This window comes from Dermacentor andersoni, chromosome 5, assembly GCF_023375885.2.
Source record: "Dermacentor andersoni chromosome 5, qqDerAnde1_hic_scaffold, whole genome shotgun sequence".
Taxonomy (NCBI): Eukaryota; Metazoa; Arthropoda; class Arachnida; order Ixodida; family Ixodidae; genus Dermacentor; species Dermacentor andersoni.
This window is the reverse complement of record NC_092818.1, coordinates 161,907,029-161,926,449: the sequence shown is the minus strand read 5'-3', so window position 1 is coordinate 161,926,449 and position 19,421 is coordinate 161,907,029. Positions and strand designations below refer to the sequence as shown.

General features: G+C 45.3%; 1 protein-coding gene across 2 annotated transcripts in view; it reads left to right on the top strand.

Moving 5' to 3' along the window:
• LOC126531521 (synaptic vesicle glycoprotein 2C-like) overlaps positions 1-19,421 on the top strand; it is a 232,776-nt gene that overhangs the window by 20,638 nt on the left and 192,717 nt on the right. The gene's annotated exons all lie outside the window — the stretch shown is intronic.

Genomic DNA, 19,421 nt, shown 5'->3' with positions numbered 1-19,421 from the left:
GCTCCAGGGGTTGGTTGGAAAATATGACGTATGCTGCAGAGATGACGACAACACATATACGGTCACATATATCCACGGACACGCACATCTTGTGTGCTTATACGATGTACACCGTGTACATGCATTTCATTTAACTTCATTTATTACTCTCAGAGCCGGTCAGGCATTACAGAGAGGAATGGAAAAATGCAATAAAAGCAAACAAGAACAGGAAAGGTGACAACAGAGAACTATGAACAGCATCCTTAAATTGAACCACTGAATGCGGTATGACCAGTTGCGACTTAGCAAGAGGTTGGGAGACTTGGTATACATATTCACGGATGTTAAAAGATGAGCTGGTCTCACGGCGTATATATAATACAAACCCTACGTTATACCTTAACTCAAATCTTGATCACAATAAAAAAATAAAGATCAAGAGAGAGAGAGAGAGAGAGAGGAAAATGATGAAAACGGCAGGAAGACGGCAGGACGACAGTACTTCTTCTGTCATCTCGTCTTATAGTCTCTCCCTGTGATCTTTGTTTTCCCCTTTCCCATTCCCCCGGTGTAGGGTAGCCAACCGGACGTTATTCTGGTTAACCTCCCTGCCTTCTACTTTTCTCTTTCCTCCCCCTCCTCGTCTTATAGTATTGTTTTGTGCTCGTCTTTTTGTATTCATGTAGATATATGTCTGCATCTAGAGTGGGCAGAGATCCCGTCATGCTGGCATATGACAAGCATATGAAAAGCCCTGCATGTTGACGAGTCTGTAAAAATGCAGCTAAAGAAACACATTAGCACATCGACAGAGTGTACTTAAGTGACAGCGTTGGTGCTTTGAAACTCGGCGTGTGGTTGATTATAAGCATGCATCACAAGGAATGTATCATACTGACAATTAAAAGACCCTGGTTGATGAAGGACATCGCCTGCGCAGACAACAAAGGAGATCTGGCGTCCCTTTCCCGAGTACAAAATGTGCAATATTTAGTGGCTTCACATAGTCTGTTGAAGGTATAATAAATTGAGCGAGATTTTAAGCGACGTTAATAAATGTTTCCTTTAATTGCAGTGCGACGGTTCACCCGCTGAGTTTGTAACTAGTTTAGAAATTGATTGCTTGTCTTTTTTTGTCGAGTGCGTCGCTCTGTCGGGCAGCGCTCAGTGCACGTAGCACGCGATGTCTCTGGCCAAGCATACGACTACTGCTTTCATTTAAAACAGCATTTCTCTTTCTCTCTAATCATAAGTGTCGTCCAGAATTCGCATTTCCTAAAATCAATACTGGGCCGGACGTCTACAAAAATGCGAGAGTTTTTTTTTCCAAAACTAGAAAACGACGAAAAGAAAAGCTTTAGACCTGCGCCAGAAATGCATAATTGATGGTCCCACAACGAGCGTGGTACGACCTCATTACAGGAGAAAAGAGCCGAGAGCTGCTTAAGAACATAATTTGCTGTCGTACGTGCGCCGCTTCCCACTTGCCTCCGTGCAGGCCAGGAAACGGCTGGATCAGAAGAAGAGAAAAAATATAATTAAGCGCGAGCGCAAATTACGTGTTCACCGATTTTCTCGCCGAGCGCTCGAACATATACGAAAACGGAAGCAACGACGACCACACGCAAGAAAAGCAGGCTCTTGTTTACGCAGCAATTTAATGAACGCCAGCCATCAGATTAGGCTCACTCAGTTGCTCTTACAAGCCACGCGGAGGGCGGCCGTGGTTGCCGCGCTTTCTTGTCGATAGCGTAGACGCCGAGGACTCTTGCCGAGCGGGGAATGCTGCAGAAGACGCTCCAGGCGAGTCTCGTCGCCGCTCAGGGCACCTGGCTCTCTCTCTCTCTCTCACTCTCTCAATTACCTTCTCCACGTGTAGGGTAGCAGACTGAACTCAGTATGGTTAACCCCTCTCTTTCCTTCTCTCTCTCTCTCTCTCTCTAATGAAGCCACTCGCCGAATGGAAAACGAGAAGCTATCTAACGAGAGCGCCGTCAGCCCCCCCTTGCACAACGGGCGTCCTTCCGTCCAAAGTGGCGAGAAAGAGTATCTTCGCATCGTGTGCTGGCAAAATGATCCGCCCTGTCGACCGTCTCTATCGCACCCTCACGCTCCGGTTGGAGCTCGTTCTTGAGACGAGTGCCCGTGGTAGAGGTCACATGGAGTCGTGTATCGGGAGTGATGTAACTGAAAGTGGATGCTTCTAACGGGAGGGGGAAACGCTCTTGGTCGAGGAGGAAGAAAACCAGGCGGATGGATCTTTGTTTTGGAAACGCCCTTGCTTCGCAACGAGTGTCACCAGCATCGATGTCACAACGGCAACAGGCCTTGTTGTTTACATTTAGCGAATGGTTGCCGAAACTTTAAAAGAATTTGGGCTGATAACACGAATTTTTTATCACTGCAACACCAGCAACTGCTTAGGCAGCGTACTTATAAGCAGTACCATGCCCGTCTACGAGATCGTATTCGTGCGTATGCGTTTGCCACTCCATATATTAGCCGTTTAGTTCAATATGTAAACATGAACTTGAATATTGAAAAAAAGCTTGTGTTGGCAGCTAAAAACAACGACACCGAGAGTTATTTAATAAACCTAGCCTCTTAATATTTTCTTTTCCATAAGAGTATACGCACTGCAAGCCACTTTCACACTGCTCGGCTGTCGGTGCAAGATCATTACAGTATCAGTCGCGCACACACACCGAGGCGACGCGCCCCGGCTAACTAAATGTGTGTCTACGGATTTCATTTCCTGTTCGTAGATTACGCGAACTAGAGCAAGTGATCCGACAGTGGGAAGCAATCAGCGTAAGCAAGCTATAACAGTGAAGCACGAGCATTTCCAATTAAAGCTGCCTGCAGGTACACACCGTCGCTTAATGCATAAGACGAGATCTGTACGGCTGCTTTCCCGACAGTTAGGTAGCAAGGAGTGGCAGCGAGGGCTGTTCACTGCTCTTCCACTACCAACATATGACAGTGAAGCGCCAACCAAGCTGCCATATTTCTGCACAACGCAGATATATATATATATATATATATATATATATATATATATATATATATATATATATATATATATATATATATATATATCGATAGTCGATTGTATTCACTGCGAGCACCTGTGTGCCAGCTTGTCCAAATGTTGACGCTTCACCCTTCACCCACAGTGATGATGGGCCCAAGGATGCAATGCAGTGAAGTGGCTCAACTACAGAGTGAACCGATAAGGGAAAAAAAGAAAAATAAATGTAGACGAACGAAGCAAGAAAGTCATAAAGAAAGCAAGGGTCGTAGGGTTATTTTCGTCGAGTTCTACGCGTTACTCTGTTATCAACCGTCCTTCCCGTATTCTCCGATCCCGGTGGCATGGTTGGCACGCTTTGCGTCGAGCCGATGAGGAAAGGCAAATAGAATGTTAAAATAAACGTTAAAAAAAGAACACAGTTTCGCCATGAAGGCGAAGCAATTAATGGGATAGCAACATGTTAGAATATTACACGAAGTTTAAGACTCGTAGTTGTAGTGGCAATATGAACTGAACTAAACGTAAGCCGACTAAGTACTAGCTGTTGTACTATAGGCGTCCTCTGCTTGAATGCTGCCATCGGACAAATTTATCAATGTTTATTGCTTAAAGCGAACGCTTTTCTCAACGACTTTAACCCCACTTTTTAGTGTCGAGTATATTTCAAACCTCTCTCCTGGGCCGATCCCGGAGGTAGTGCACAGCCCCGCCAATAAAGTAACATCATTTTCACGCTTGAACTCTGTTATTGTTTCGCACTTTAAGTGTTTAAGTCTGAGAAGGTTGCATGCGCTATCAAGCATGCGCTATCGGTGTTTTGTTTCATGACGTTTGTTTGTGGGGCCACCACTCTAGAAATCTTGAGGTATAATTCTGCCGTAAATGTGAGACCTGGTATGAGCAATTTTAATAATAGAGTGGTGTGGCAATATAACCCGCATAAACTGAATGTCATGTGGTGCAACATGGCACATCGCATACATATACCAAAATATATACAGAATATAAATGCCACGCCGACGGAGAAAATTCGCTTGGAGTGTCCGTATAATTGCTATCACAATAAAGTTTTATTCCGAACTTTCGAATTTCTTGGCAACGTAACGTTGCAGTAAAGCTTGCAGCGCTCTTCAAACGATTTTTCCCTTATTCTTTGGACGGGTTGTTCTTGCGTTTAAGCATGATGTATATACGATAGAGTAAATCACTTTGGAAGACAGTAACTAAAGCAAACACGTATACTCTTAAAGATTTTGTGAAGACCGGCAATATCAAGCGTTCTATCGACACAAGTTGTCTGTATCCACATGTATAGCTATGTACGCGTCTCACGCAATGACCAGTATTTGCGGTACGCGTCATGATGGGCATTACTAGTCCGGCTCCAAAGCTTTGCATGTTTTCTTTTGTGTAGACAGATTGCGTGGGTCTCTGAAATTCAATTTTTCAGCAATACATTAACTGTCGTAGACGGTGGCGTTTGTGTCTATTTTGTTTTAAGTCTTGTTGAGAAGGGTATATGCAATTCGCACCAAATGAAGGTGTCGTCTAGCTTGAAGTCGTTAAACTAACCTTACCGCTCAGAGAAATTTCTACTTCCGCGCGTATGTCTAATAAAACTAAGGAAATATTCTTGCGCTAAAATAAGAAATCCGATAGTATTAATCTCTGTAAACAACCTTCTCATTCTTGCACTTGTATTTCTGAAAAAAAAAAAAAAGACTAAGAGCGCTTTGCATAACTGCGCGGCCGATTAAACTCGTCCAAAGAAAAGTTCAGGTATTTCTTCCGCATGGGGTCTCTGAAGTACGCTCTTGCTCATCTACCAGCGCTTCAGGTGAATGTTGTCGAAGTTACGCTAGCAAGGCGCGGGCACTATGCATCTCGGTAAAGCTCTTGTTTCCTTCTAGAGTTATTGGATATTGCTCCCGTAACTGTGGGATCATATACAGTAACTCTATTTCCTTTCGATATCTGGAGCAATCTAACATATATTCCACGAATAGGTGCTATGGCCTCAGATATTGCAGTGGATATCTCTGAGTCTTATTCCACCTTGCTTTCTTCTTTTTCGAGTAGACGTATGGCATACAAAAGGCTCCGAAAAAAATAGAGCAGCGCAATCAATCAATCAATCAATCAATCAATCAATCAATCAATCAATCAATCAATCAATCAATCAATCAATCAATCAATCAATCAATCAATCAATCAATCACAGTGCTTATTGTTTGCAAAATGTATTACATACGGAGTGGACCATACAGAAATAAAGTCCCATAGCTCAAAGCTGAAAGGAAACTTCCTTTAGAGTACATGGACAGGTGTGACTGAAGCAACAGCGATGTCACCGATATATTGTGGGGCTAAACAAAAAAAAAAAACATTAGGCATAGCTTCATCATTAAAACATTAAGCTTCGCTTTCTACGGCAAATAAAATTGAACGTGAGTAGACCTCTCGCAGGCATGTATGACACGCAAGTGGCATCAGACAAGAGGCTTTTCAAACTGGCGGACACAGCAAGTATAAGCAAAATTGTCTTGAAAAAGGATTCTTTTTTTTTATTCCAGCATCTGGGGTAAAACAACAAGCGCGAGTGCATTCGGCGTTAGTGACAAAGCACCCGAATTCATTCCAGCCGCCGCGGCCGCACCCCTGTCACCTCGCTTTCGCGTTGTTCTTCTATTCCTCTTATACGGATGAAAGCGGAGCGTGACAGAGAAAGAGGGGGGGGGGGGGGGGAGAGTTGGAAGGAGGAAGCGTAAAGGGGCCGTTTGGAGCATAGAAAGTGAACCCCTTCTTCTCAAGCCACGTGATAGGCTCTAACGGCAACCTGAGCTGGCAATCCGTTCGAGAACCTGACACTCTGCGTCCGTTGGAGACCGCGCCAAATGCGTCTGTAGAAATCCGTACGAAAGCAAGCGAGTGAATACTGAGCAAAAAAAATATATAGATACAGTATAGCCCAAGACGAATTCGTTTCTCGTTGCAACCAGAAGGCGCAATATTTTTTCCTGTTTCTAATTTTTTTTTGCCCACTGCCTGCCGGGATCGCTGTCAATTGTTGCCGAAGTCGGCGATATCCATTCTAGACGGCATTTTCTCCGGTGACGGCGGAGCGCTGCAGGAGAGATCTACAGATATAGAAAGAAAAATAAAGGCCACTAAAGCACTTCGCTAGGGTAAATACACAACGAAAGTGCAGAAAATATTGTAGAGGGTAAAAGAAGCGTAATAGAGAGTGTCAAATGTACCTAAAAGAACGAATCTCATTTCCCGCTTTCTCTCACGTGCTCTATAATGTCTGGCGCAGCGTTAGAGGACATGTCGAAAGCCAGAAAAATAAATATCGATAGCTCGTGTGTCTCGTGCTGCGAATATACGAGTGTAGCGCCGAACGACGCTCTCACTTTGCTCGCTGAACCCGTAAACCAGGCAGCTAAATAAAGAAAACAGGAAAAACAATTACAAGAATGAAGAGAGAGAGAGATATTGAACAGAGAAGGAGGAGGTATTTTCTGGAGGGAATAAAATTTGGGAGCAATACTCAATATAGAGTTGGGGAATTGGAAAACGACCAACAGCGTATGTGGACGTAGGTGCGGGAACACGAGGAACTGGCCAAGGCAAATCAAGTGCGCCACCATGATGGTGCTGGCCTGGTTCCCTAAAGCGATGCCAGACATGATAAAGCAACACGCTGTTATAAACATGAACATGCGCACACGCACGCACGCACGCACGCACGATAGCCTAGCGTGGCGCCTACGTTAGAATGGGCGGCGTTTGTCATGATGTGCCGAACTTGAAGATTTCCTTCAGATCAGAACCTCAGATGGTCAAAAATTATTCATGTCACCTTCTACGACGTATATTGTAGGCTGTGGGTTATAGACGTAGAAAACTTATGCTGCCTAACTTCCCAAAACATCACAGTGGGTTACAAGGTACGCGATAGTGGAGGACTCCGGGTAAAGTTCGACCATCTGGGGTTCTCTAACGTGCATTAAATACTCTTGCCAACGCAATTCGGTGCGCGTAAGTATACTTTAGCGCATACAAGAGGGCAGCAGTACCAAAACTGTTCAAGATACTAGCTCTTTGAACATTCTGAGAGGACAGTATTAAATCCGTCCCGTAAGTGTACCTATTCTTTATCGGAATTCTGCTGAACAATCTGTTTCAGTAGTGCCATTCCTTCTGTGGCTTCCTTCTGCTGTCTGTCCATTTCACACATAGCCTTCCCGTTTACTTTCATCTGGCTATCGCACAGTGTATTAAAGAGGGTGTTTCTAAATAGATGATAGAAGGGCTATTTCCCATGATTGACGCAGGAATTTCATTGCCAGTTACCTAAAGCGTGCAGTTTTATCTCTTGCAATTGCGCAAATATTGCTATCTGATGTGACAACAACGTTGTCTGCGTTTCTGACCACTCTTGCCGCGAAGTCCTCGCGCTGCAAACGTGGCTTTCGATTTAGCGGTGGCGTTTTGAAACGATTCCCTTCATGTTGCCTTCTTCATTCCCGATGATTCGCTGCTGCGAGAGGTCGATTCCAGTAACATCAAAATTGCCGCGCCGTGTTCGAAGTATCAAAATTGAAATGGATCGTTATAAAATACCGCTGCTTATTGTGATGCGGTGATTGCGCGACGTGGTATAAGCCCACAGACGCCATGCTGAAAGTATCGTATTACCTTGACGACTACAGCCCACAAGTCGAGGAAGAGGACGAACAAGAGTGTTACAGACGCAAGCGCTTGCTTGCTCGCATAGAGGAAAGAAAAAGAAGCACGAGGGAGCATGACGGCATGCAGTCTTCAATCGCCAGGCAACCTCCTCTGACGTAGTTTTCACCCTGCTTTCATTCAGCTAATGCACACATCGCTCACTGAACCATGGGGACAGCACGCCGTACGTTGTTTGGTTCGTGGAGTATCGCTGGCCACAGTTTCCTCCAAGCCATGCCGCCCGCTTTCTGCTCGCCACAGTTGAGGCGTTTAGTTCTCGGCCTCGTCATCTGGAAACTGTCGCCGTTGCAACGGCATTACTATACCATCAGAGCGTCAGCACGATTAGCTCCGCGTTATATCATATCCATGCGGGTTAGCAGAGTAGGAGGCGACGAAAACACTGCAGCCATGTGGGGTGACTAGAAACGACCGTTAACAAACAGTGGCCGAGCTTACGAAGTTTCTCGCACGTAACCGTTTCTTTTTTTTTGTATTGGCCTGCCGCATTAGCTTTTTTTTTTTTTTAATATGGCCACAATCAGCATTGCTTTGAATCTTACGAATAAATACAGTGTAAGAGCGTTTTCTGAATACGGGCTTGGGTGCTTTTCTCTAAATTTCAAATTGTTATTTTTATGCTAAGACTTCAGTATTGTCCCGTGACGATGCCTCGTAAATTTTTTTTGTCTATGCTTGCTTGCAGCTTAAACTATGGCGCTTACCCACTACGGGGGATTGGCCAAGAAGCAGATCCTTAAGGGAAGATAAGACAGGAGAAGGTGGGAAGGGCACAATATAGAAGTATATAGACTATTTTAAAGTGACATTTATTAATGAGAATGCGGGAAACGTATTATGTACAGAAGCTGCGTCTGTTACGTACGTACGTTTTTGTTGTCCTCATCCGCTTCTCTGACAACAAGCCCCAATTGTTACTTTGCTACTATGTTAACACTCTGTAGCCTTTTCACCATTTTTTGAGCACTAGAACTACATAAGGTCCATTGAACAAAATAGTTTTTACAACCCGCCATGAATTTTTTTTCTTCTTTTATACGGTTGCCAAAAGAGGTGGGAGTGCTCACGACTTCACAATACCTAATTTTGCGTTAACGCACTGTATTGAAAGTGCGCCTCTTGTGTGATTGGCCCTTCGGTATCAAATACTGAGTACACGTGGTTTGTTCGTATGCGCTCACTGTCTAAAACGTGGGAGAAAGGTGTAAGGGCGATGGCGGGCGTGCTACATCCAGATGTTATCGTACTCAGCGATGTCAGCGTCCTTCGCCGTTCTGCAGACCCAGCGAACAATGGAATGACTTGTGACGTTCGATTGCATTGTACCGGCGACTAGTCAAATTGACGCGTGTCAGGGAACAATGGAAACTGTTCCCTCCACAGATGTCGATGTGGCCTGCAAGGAAAACAAGAAGAAATAAATGGGTAGACACTCACCGCCGTACTCAAGGGATAAAAGCTTCGCTCACATCGACAAAACATTCACGAACCGAGTGCTCGGCGTATAGCCAGATTACACATTGGAAACAAAAAAAGTCGCTCCCCACATTGGCTGTTAGTGAAAAAGATTGCGCACGAAATGCGGGCAAGTGGCGCAAGCAATCCTCACGAACGGCAAGTCATTAGGGAATTCCGCCAGAACTTCATCATGATAGGACGGTTAATTTCTTGCCTTAGGACGTTATGGGTAATTTTTTTCTTAAGCCATTTCATTGGTATTGAGCCTGCAACTTATAACTTAAAGATGAATTACATTTTAGCGACTGACGTTGAAATAGTACGAAGTGACCGGCGGCGCTACATGAGCTTGGCTTTCAGTATTGCTTCTCGATTGTTAGGGGTCCTCGTCAGCCTGTAGTACCGATAAGCTTTAAAAATCTTTTTTTTTTTACATGCGGCATAAGAAGGGAGTGTACCCCGCTTCTGACAGGTACGAGCAATGCGTTAAATTATTTAAAAATGCATAACCCACTAGGAGCCCTCTAGACATAAGTTTGACCTCGGACTTAGTTCGCAAAGAGAGTTAAAAAAGAAAAAAACAAGATGATTACGATCTGAAAGCGTTGGCGGCGTCGTTGGCATCTACAAGTTTAGATGTGTATTAATAGCTGCCCTTATAATCATCACGACAGTAATCACATATATTGTCATGAACACTTCATAATTTGCCTATTTCTCAAAGTGTATAACTTGGTGTGTTATCCGAATCAACACGAAATACTGATTGGCAAAGCGAGTTTCAGCAGGCGTTGACTTAGAATATATCGCTAAAAAGGGCGCGGAAACACACAGCTGATCGTATTCGCCCCTCGCTTCGACCTTCGTGTGAGGTCGACAAATATAAGACGCCAAAGATCGTGATTGACCTTCGCTCTCTGAAATGTTGAATGAATTTGGGTACGCGTTTGTCTATGCTCTTTCGTGTCTATTGATACCGTATTTGGCCACCTTGTGAATAATTAAGGTAACTCGTTCACATCCGTCGCCGAACACAATCCTACGATATATAAGTGTAACAATGAATAAAGCTGCAACCGTGGCTTTTAGCTGGCTAGCAATTGAGAGAAACGCATCCTACCCAACGAACGTAGTGGCTGAGCGACTACGCCCTTCTACTGCTGAGTTCGAAGTCACAGGTTCCGTTCCCGGCCGCGGAGGCCACATTTCTGTAGGCGCCAAGTACAATAACGCTCATTTAATTGCATTGTAAATAACTCAAGACAGTCAAAATTAGTCTCGATTTCTCCGCCAAGATGTTCCTCACAGTTAGTGTTGGTCTAGGAGGTTAAAATCAACCAATCAATCAACCAATTAATCAATCAATCAATCAATCAATCAATCAACCAATTAATCAATAAATTCAACAATCAATCAATCAATCAATCAATCAATCAATCAATCAATCGTTTACATAATCATTTATTGAATCGATAAATAACCAATCACACAAACAAATCAACCATAATCTTGATTTTGTTGTGCCCTGGTAATTAAGGTAGTTGTTATTTTCCTTCGTATGCAGACGTACGCGAAACTTAAGTCCTTTAAAGCGGCCAAAATACCTCCTTAGAAACGAGTATTCCGCAAGACGTACGGTCCCGTCACATTGTTTTGTGCTTGTGCAAGAGCGTGACCCGCAAAGTTCAGCGGCTAATTTTCCCGAGCTGTTTATACAGAGGCACCCCGTATCCGCTCCCTCGCCTTCAAGAGGCAGCAAATTAAATCTCCTTTCATCTCGTGTTTGCCGTTTGAATAGTCTCTCCTTCGCGTGCCTCCGCCTTCGGCGAGCTGAAACGAGCGCGGTCATGGTTTTTCTCGTTTTTGCAACCGGATTCTCTGCGAGTGTACTTGATCCTCCCCACGCTCGCTTTAGCTGCGAGAAGTGCGCTTCCAGTCTCTGCATTTTTTTTTTTACTTTTGTTTAAGCAGGGATTTACCAAGGTGAGTTTTCGCCGGCATAATTAATTTATTATACAGCTCATGCCTATTTGCTGTCGCTATGCGCCATATGTTGTTGGGCACACCACGAGGGGAAAGAAAGAAGAAAATAAAGCCTCATCTGTTACGCACGGGTTGTTCTGAAGTTAAGTGGAGGGGTTAAAACGCTCCGTCGGGCCATGCCAACTATTATCAAGTTCTTCAAACGAGAGCAATTCTATAGCTTTCCTTTGCGATTTCGGTTACGTGTTAGGTTCATTGACCTATCCTACTAAAAAGAGTCAATGTCTTTCAATGCTAAGAAAGTAATTTTAAAAAGGGAGCAGGTAAGCCTTATATTTGGTTTCGAGGCAGTTCTCTCTTTCCTAAATTCATTTACACGGGTGTGATGTTAGTTCTCTAAGAGTAATTTAACGCTCTCTGGTACATATTGTTGCGGTGTCTTCAAACAGTCTATTGATAACTCATACACACATTCTTTGCAAGGCTTTTACAGATTTGCTGATTTCGCTAGGTAAAGAGTGCAGAGCGTAGAAAATCATTGCGTGATTGGAATTATTGTGCCCACGTGGTGCTGCCCGTCATGCCTGCAATCACTCACTGAGGACAGTCGATTGCAGAAGCTGTAATAATTCTCGCGTTGTCTTTTGAGTCTGAGACGCATGAGGCCATGACCCAGGAAAGCTTGCCTCTGAAAGTGGTCTCTAGACCAGTCGAATGATGTCGGACTTGACTCCATAATCAGTACAAAAGCACAACACGTGTTAGATTGACTCTTCACAGCTGCACGAAACGCCCATGAAGTGTTTGAGATCATAATTATGGAGCACGTCCAACAATAGCCGGGGGACGAGCAAGTACGACAAATGTTTACATCTTTTCAATTAAAAATGCTTGTAATGTTGATAGTTCGTTCTGTGGGCGACGTTGAAAGTTGGGGAGGTTTATGGTAGCCACATTATCACAACGGTTGCAACAGCGTGCCGATAGAATTGACTTATGGGTCGCAGGCGGCTTTCGAAGCGACTCAACATGTTATAATGGAGGGCTATCAAGCAACTAACTTCACGCCTACTCATAATGTCAATTTCGTCGCTCCCTTCCCTTTCCTCAGCGTAGGATAGAAAACCGTACGTACGTCTGGTTAAGGTTTCTGTCATTCCTTTCCCGTGCGTCCTTAATTAAAGGGAGAAATTGCGAAGGTGGGCTTCCTTAGGGCCAGCTATCGCAAAAAAAATCTGTGGATCCCACGCAGTGTGGGCATCGATGTAAGCGAAGCTTTGTATGCTGCTCGCTCTGATTGACGATAATTAGCGGTAACGTTGGCGGCGGATGTGTAATTTCTTCAGCGTTTAATCCAATACGAGAGTGGTGGGCCGATGTTAAACGTTACCTTGCGTGTACAACTGCTATTTGTCTGCGTAGTCCACAGAACACACACAGATGTGCTTGCTTGAAGCGTTGTTGTGCGTCGTTCATAATCTGAGAGGGCTCAGCATTATCATTGCTTCTTCTGCATGCGTGTCCCGCACGCTGTTTGGACGCCAGCTTCAAGCGCTCTCTTAGGGCTATGAGCGATTGTAATGTTCACACTATCACAGCCCAGCACACTACCTCCATAGCCCAGCACCTGCAATTTTTTTCGCATAAGAAAGCAAGCACAACACGTGCCATACACACAAACTGTGAAACGCTGCCGCGGCAGCGCTGGCCGGGATGCGTTAGGGATGCGCGGAGGCGAGTGCCATCTGGTGGTGTTACAAGAGCACCAGCGGCGCGCACGAGCAAGACCACAGCAGTAGCGCCTCAAAGTAGGGAGAAGAGACAAAGAAATTCGCTTCGAAATTTCAAGTACGCTGCCCAGGAAATAAAATTTATGAAGAATGAGCCATGGCTGTAATCCAAGAGTGCGTTCGGCATGCATTGGGAGATGGTTATTTATTTAAATTGTGTGGTTTTACGTGCCAGAACCACTTTCTGATTATGAGGCACGCCGCAGTGGAGGACTCCGGAAATTTCGACCACCTGGGGTTCTTTAACGTGCACCTAAATCTAAGTACACGGGGGTTTTCGCATTTCGCCCCCATCGAAATGCGGCCGCCGTGGCTGGGATTCGATCCCGCGACCTCGTGCTCAGCAGCCCAACACCATAGCCGTTGAGCAACCACGGCGGGTAGATTGTTATTTGTGGCACGATGTTGCATTCTGTGTTACGGGTGGCACTGGCCTTATCACCGTACGCGCGAGCCAATCGCTACATCGAGCGTCGCTTCCTCAAGGACCGATTAGAAACCTTGTAAAGCACCTGTCACTAGAGGCATAGTGCTTCAAACGGCAGCGTCTGTGTCTTCGACGAGAGGCGCAGCGTTTCAAGGACGGCGTCTCATAGGGCTAGCTGACACGCGAGAAGAATGCGAGAACGCTCCCCTAACCTACTCGCCACCCTTCGGTACCGTACGGTACAACTGGTATCAGCGATACCAGTGGCGCCACTGTGCGGCTTTTGCCGCTGTGCTAGATTGCACTATCTTCAGGATCGGCCCAGGAAACTGGTGACACAGTCACGAGAAATCGTGGTTATAGCTCCCAAAAGATGCCAAACGCATTAAAATATAAGGAAGACCAAGGGTTCAAATAACAGCAAACACCACACACGAAAACACAACTCGTAAGCATGCAAGTAGCGTTACCACGGACATCTTTCCTGTCTCTCTCATACTTTCGAAACGTACTTTTCTCATACTTGACCCAACCTCGCTCAACCTAATCTGATCCAACCTGTGTTAACGTGACAAAACCTAACCTTACACTTCATCGACGCTGCATCTGTACTTTACCAAAAGAGGGAGCTGCGCGCGTTTTACTCGTATAGGTTGCCGATATTCGTATACTCCTAAAGTGTTACTCCTAAACTTCTAGACGACAATATTCGCAAGTTTTCTTAGGCTGCTTGGGTCACGTTTAGCTCTTCTTTTGTTTTTTTTCTTTTCTACACCCTATAGGTAAATGAACTGCACGAATTTCCTTCCGACTTCAACGCTCTCGGTCTGCTGCGTGTTGTTGCGGGTTCAGAGTTGCGGCAGGAGTACCCTCTTCATCCTCTTAGTTTCGTATACGTGACACGTTCAGCTTCTGGGCCGACAGACACTGCTATTTCAAAACTCCCGCGAGCTGATATGTAAAGAAACACCCCTCCATGTCAGGTCCTGAGCACACCGTTCTTTTTGCTCAAAAACTGTAGGTGTCATGCGTGGCCGCGCGAGAAATATATCCCCTATCTATCAAGCAGTGATCTATCTTCAAACAGTATTTTTTTTTTCAGAGACGTTCGCACTTTATTATTCTATGTCGAACAACCGCGATAGGAAACTGCACCGTCAGAGTTGGCGTATACGCGGTTTTCTCGGCGGCGAATTGCGCGGGTTAACTCTGGCGCAAATTGAACTATATATTCCTGTTTTCTCTCCATCTGCTCTAAATCTTCCGCGGGTGTTTGGAGGCTTCGATAGCCAAACGACAACCAAGTTCAGCGAACTCGTCACTAAAACCAGGTTTGCGTCACGAAACATTCACGTAAGCGGTGAAAAAAGAAAAAAAAAGACTTCGAGGCAAAAGCTGGATCTTAACTACATATAGCGAATTCTCGAGGCACACAAGACTTCTACAACTATTTTTCCATTTGCTTGTTGATGTTGGCCGTGATTGCTGTTTCATGCTCTGCTAGTTAAACTGACTTTGTCACATTCGCACCCACTGTAATGGTGTAATGGTTTCGGCGTTGCGCTTCTAAGCCCGGGGCGCGGGGTCAAATCCCGGCAGTGGCGGTCACCTTTCGATGAGGCAGAAATTAAAAAAACGCCCATTCATTGGGTGCACGTTGAATAGCCCTAAGTGGTTAATTATTTCGGAGTCTTCCACTACCATGCGCCTTTATTAAGATCGTGGTTTTGGCACGTAAAAACCTAGATTTTAATTTTTGACGATTTTTTTCGCTTTTTCTCAGGTGAAACAACACAACGGAAAGTAGACGCGCTATTAGAAGAAGCGAGTGCTCAGATATATTGATGTCATGCAAAATTAAACAATCACGCATGAACAGTATTTAACTGAACCACTTGGCTCGTAGCTAAGACGAGTTTTGAACAACTGAACAGAAAAAAACACAAGATGAAGGAGCAGCGACGACCTATTGCCGATCTTCCTTAGTCTTTTTTTTTCAGTTCAGTTCTTCAAAACTAATCACGCAAGGTTGTTCTTATTTCCCCTCGCACGATTATTGGAGCTAACAAAAAGATGGAAAACCACTCTACGATATTGCCTACCGACGTCTATCACTGTGCTAGCCGATATTGCTTTCCGACGTCTCCTCCTACGCCCCACACGTGTGGAGCGTGTGCGCATATGAACACACTCTTTAACGCACAGTAAACACAAACACGCACGTAGAAATGGACACGCGCGCGTACAAGAAAGAAAAAAAAAGACGATACCGCACGCCCTGTCGTGCATCATGCATGATCCAGGCTCGGCGAAGGCACGACGAGAAGTGTTGGGTGCTCCATTTGTCACGACGTGTGGTCGCGTTTCGAAGTCATCGTTTCTCAAAGAGGCAGCACACACGCACGCACACACACACACGCACGCACACGCGCACGCATGCACACGCGCACGCACGCACGCACGCACGCACGCACACGCGCACGCACGCACGCACACGCGCACGCACGCACGCACGCACGCACACGCGCACGCACGCACACACGCACACACAAACGCGCGCGCGCGCACACAGTAAAAATGACGTTGAACACTCTGGAAGCTTCAGAGTGCACTGACGCGTTCAATATAACGTGATAATGTCCTTCTAGCTTCCTCTAAGTGGGGCCTACGCATGAGCTATCGCAAACAACTTGGCAGTGGCAGAGGGTGTCGTCGGTAAGCAGCGACGCGATGACTGCATTTGGAAAGCAAATTCATTGTCCATTCACTGGAAGAAATCCGTTGCCCTGCTAAACGGTATTTTGTTATAAAGTGTGTGAGAGAGAGAGAGAGAGAGAGAAGGAGGGAGGGAGGGAGATTTTATTAGAAGAAAGGCGCAGAGGTTGACCTGAGCTAGTGTGCTTTAGATAATTCAGGCGTCTATTTGGAGTGAGGCAGTTCAGGTATCTCTGGCACGAAATGTACCCCTCCCCACCATCCCCTTGAGTCTTCCCTAGCCTTAGTAAGCAAGCAAGCAAGCAAGCAAGCAAGCAAGCAAGCAAGCAAGCAAGCAAGCAAGCAAGCAAGCAAGCAAGCAAGCCCTACCAGAGGGCTGCACTGATATACGTTCCCGTGGTTGCCTAGTTACTATTGTCACATATGGAGAAACACAAACAGACTATTTATTGTGCGTACATATACAGTAGGAGACCCGTCAGAGACTAAGGCGAGAGAACCTGCTTGCGCCAAGCTTGCGGGGAAAGCGTACCTTGTGCTGACCCTTTCCAGACGCTAAGCCGCTAAGCCCTGACTGTATTTTCGCCCTTAGTGCGGGACCCTTCTGGTTCCCCGCGGCCTGGGGACCGGGTGTTTGTGGAGTGTCGGGTGCCACCGGAGACGACAAACAGTCTCCGTCAACTCATGCAGGGCAATACTGTGTCCTTGCGTGCGTCGCTCTGTAGCCCCCTTGCGGCCTGAGCTCACGCGCAGCGGTGCTAGAGGCGACGACTGATGCGGCCCTGTGGCTCGCTTGGCTGGAACCCGCGGTGGTCGGTACTCCTGGGAGACCCAAAGACTTCAGAGTTTAGTAACACTATTTCGCACTATATTGCCTCTCAAGCTGTGTGCACAACTTTTCTCTGTCTATTTCTACCGGGAGCTTTAGAATCCCTAAGTATCTGCACCTATAAAATATTTATCTTCATGTCGCCATTGTCCTTACGTTACCTTCTTGCAATGTACGTTAACAAGAAATTGAAAATGTATCGCAAGAAAGATTCTCACCTACGAACACGGCTGTGTGAACAGGCTCACGCTACCTGATTGTGTGAACGAAATTTCGGTGGGTTGAATCAACAAATGCGAAATAAACATCCGAGAAAATCTGTTCCACATTCTTCGGGGAGTTGAGGAAGCCGCGAGAACGTTTCATTTTTTCAACATGCAGCCCATTTTGAATTGGATATCGTCCGAGCTACATAAAGACGGCGTTAAAAAGAACAGTATTGCCTCAATATTCAATCGTAGGTCTTGCGAATGGAACCAATTTCGCGTCTGTAATCCACAAAAAATAATTATAAAGCGATGAAAAGAAAAGAAGGCCCTGCGTTCGCTTTAGCTCTGGGAAATTGCACTTCTATGTCTTCGCGAACTGCTACATTTAAATAAGTTATGTCAGCGGCAGCTTCCACATTCTGTCAAATTAATAACGCTAGGCACAACAGCGTAACATATTTCTAGGCGTAATGAATGAACATTGCCTATAGTAGAGAATGAAACATCGCGAAACTGCATTAATATGTAGGTCTATTTTCCTTAGCGAACGAACGAACACTGCATATCGCGCCGGCAGTTACTTCTTGTCTGCTATTTGTCTTCTTGCCTTCAGCCAGTAAGAAAATATTGCACTATATTAAGCCGCTTTAAGAAATAGCATCCGGCATTTGTCCGTGTCTCGCGTTTCATTTCTTCCCCCTTTCGCATTCTCACAGACTCGCTTTTCCCATATGGAAAGCGGGCTTTCTCTCAAGTTTAGTCTCTATGCGGCAAAACGCATTTTACGAGGTGTCCCTGCAATGGTTGCTGAAAAAGTTGGCGGCACGAAAGGAAAAAAAAAACATAAAACAAGTTGAAGTTCTAAAAGAGAATAAGAAATGGAAAATAATCAAAAAGTGAGATTGCAAAACAAGAAAACGGAGCTGTTACACAAGCGTCAGATGTCACCCTATAGAGCACTGGTTGGAATTCGAGGGCGTGGAGAGGAGATGGAGCCCTTCGAGAGGAGCAACACGTGTATGCAGGGAACTAAGAAACTTAATCCCAAAGTAAAGGTCACGCTTCCACTCTGATTAACGTAGACAGGGACGTTGCTACGCTCGAGGGCAACGTGTACTGAAGTGGGTCGTGCGCCGACCGTCACTGAAGTAATCTGCGATGTCTAGAAGGTCACTCCCGCGCTCCCATTACACAGCCCCGCGTGTTCTGGCCGTGCTTCGTTGGCACCCAAGTGCTTAGCGATTCGCACAGAAACAAAGCAACAAAAATTTGGTTTTAAGCAGGGGCATTCCGTCAAAGAATAACGCACTGGCAAAAGCAGGAAACATGGGAGAAGCAACGCTCGATTTAGGCTTAGAAGTTCAGCGTTAGACGTGCTTTGAGTTTTTCTAGCTACTTGAAATATCATTTACATTGGCAGAATTCACTGAGTGATGAGTTAGATTGAAGCTGGACGTATCTGGTGATGACATGAACTTTTCTTGCTCTACATCTTGGAGAACTTGCTTTCAATATTTGGGAACGCGATAGCTTTGTGGGAGTCATCCGCCACACAAACTCATGATGACAACAATTGCCCGAAAGTAAATTAAATGAACGCTAAGAGCCACTAAACCCCATTTTCTTAATGACACTTAAAAAAATAATGTAAACGTTTCGGCGCAAATTAGCTCACGTCTTCATACGCAGTGAACATCGCAGAATTAATTATTTGCGTTATCACCGCTCTTGTTACGGTTTTGGAATGATTAGATGTGGGTGTAATCTTCTACAATGAATTCAAAGTTCAGTAACCTCATGCTGAGGAAGAACCGCAAGTCACATGTAAAAGTATTTCATCTGTGAATGACACAAGCCGGGTTGACAACAGCTCTAGGACTAGAGTGTTTGATCTGAACCGCGCCAAACAAGAAGTTCAATCAATAATACGAACGAACGCGTGGTATCAAGGAAAAAGGAACTCGTATGGGGAACACAGAAAGGAACGAAGAAAACCGCGTCTTCAAGAAGGCTCAGCTAACAAAGACGATGTGAAGGATCAGAGCATGGCGTCAGCGGCAACCTTTGATCAGAGAATGTCAGCTGGCCTGGTTTCCCCACGGTTTTCTTTCCCTGTCCGCGGACGCTTCTCTTTGTTTATCCTTAGAACGGCACTGTGACACTTCTTGTTTCGCAACCATTATCCCAGAAAAATGCATTAGGAAAACTCCGCAGCGCTTCATCGACTCCATCACATACG